The sequence below is a fragment of the Octopus bimaculoides genome, chromosome 25, assembly GCF_001194135.2.
Source record: "Octopus bimaculoides isolate UCB-OBI-ISO-001 chromosome 25, ASM119413v2, whole genome shotgun sequence".
Classification (NCBI taxonomy): Eukaryota; Metazoa; Mollusca; class Cephalopoda; order Octopoda; family Octopodidae; genus Octopus; species Octopus bimaculoides.
The window spans coordinates 2,712,231-2,714,092 of NC_069005.1; the positions used below are offsets into that span (position 1 = coordinate 2,712,231).

General features: G+C 31.4%; 1 long non-coding RNA gene across 2 annotated transcripts in view; it reads left to right on the plus strand.

The window, feature by feature from the left end:
• Positions 1-595: 595 nt before the first annotated feature.
• The window catches only part of LOC128250806 (uncharacterized), a 43,764-nt gene continuing 42,497 nt past the window's right edge, over positions 596-1,862 (plus strand). Inside the window, exon 1 of one of the 2 annotated variants that reach the window (XR_008266787.1) lies at positions 596-646. This is a non-coding gene — a long non-coding RNA (uncharacterized LOC128250806). The other variant, XR_008266788.1, reaches the window with a different exon arrangement.

Sequence of the window (1,862 nt, forward strand, 5' to 3'; positions counted from 1 at the left end):
AAAGAAATCCATATTATTATGTTTGTTGCAAAATCTTGAATAAATTGTTTAGTGCAATAAAGTAAAATGGACACCAGGAAAAAAATCAGGACTGCCATGTTACGTTGGTAAAAATCTTTACGATAAAGTCGACCTAGGCGGAAATGGAACTCAGAACGTAAAGACAGACGAAATACCAATAATCATTTCGCCCGGCGTGTTAACGATTCTGCCATCTCACCGCCTTCATCTTAATGAATATAAAATCTTGAAAAAGAAAGCATCCTGGAATTCTGGAGATAGAATAAACATTTTTATTTAAAGTATAAAATATTCTATGAAAAGAAAAGAGAGAAATCCCATTCATCAGACTGAAGTTAATACACATTTAAAGAAGATTTTATTTGATAATATATTAATTAACTTAAAATTCTAAAATTTGAAATTAATGTACGAATGTGTAAAGTTTAACGTGTATAGGATGAAAATTAAATGAACAAGGGTAAAGAAAATTATTTCATTTAACAGGTACAGGTAATTAAATTAATTTCATTTAACATGTACAAATTAATACACATCTAGAACAGAGTATTCTTTTATTCTCTTATTCATTTCAGCCATGCGGCTGCGTTCATGCTGGAGCACCACCATTAATCCACGTAAAAAGGTAAAAAACAAAATGATTTTTAACGTTGGACAAACCTATTTTTTATAGGCACATGAGTGGCTGTGTGCGAAGTAACTTGCTAACCAACCGCATGGCTCCATGTTCAGTCCCACTGCGGAGCATTTTGGACAAGTATTTTCTACTATAGCCTCGGGACGACCAAAACCTTGTGAGTGGATTTGGTAGAAGGAAACTGAAAGAAGCCCGTCACTTATATATATTAGTATGTATGTATATATATGTGTGTGTGCGTGTATGTGTGCGTATATGTTTGTGTGTCTGTGTTTGTCCCCCAACATCGCTTGACAACCTATGTGTGTGCGTTTACGTCCCCATAGCTTAGCGGTTTTGGCAAAAGACATCGATAGAAGAAATACTAGGCTTACAAAGATTAAGTCCTGGGGGACGATTTGCTCGACTAAAAGATGGTGCTCCAGCATGGCCCCAGTCAAATGACTGAAACAAATAGAAAAACGTATGTAGATTAACAAACTTGCAAACCAGTTTCTTTTTTTTTTTTTCATTACAATTTCATTATATCACACCGTGATGCGAAGCATATACGGATTTCTGGAAGCCGAACAAAAGCTCCGTTACTTGTAACTTCAAATATATACGTTTTTTATGAATGTATGCCAAAGTATACCGATACGAGTGTGTATAAAAGATGTAGAATAATTTTCAAAAGCACATATTAACAGTAATTTCAACCTATATATATATTTATCAATGTAAACATTTGCGACAACTTCTTAAGTCTTCAATCTTAAATATTGTTTATGTGAAATAATTTCTCTACGCCAATACTAGACGTAGAGTATAGAAACTTATAAATCTTCACAGTCTTTTAGGATCATTTGATATTTATTCATTGGACCAAAAAAAAGTATTTCATGGATATTTCTGTAAACATTTTTGAATATAGTAGAAAAACAAAATGTTCTGTGAGAAAAAATTCGAGTACTTAAAAGGTTAGGGTCTCAAAAAGCACACATGTACAAATGCGTTCATATTTACATATAATATTCTGTATACATACATACATACACACATACATACATACATGCATACATACATGCATACATACATACATATGTACATGTAGACACACATACATATATATATATATATATTTATAAATTTATATGTATATATAGATATATATTTTTGATTTATGTATATTATATATACATACATACATACATACATATATATA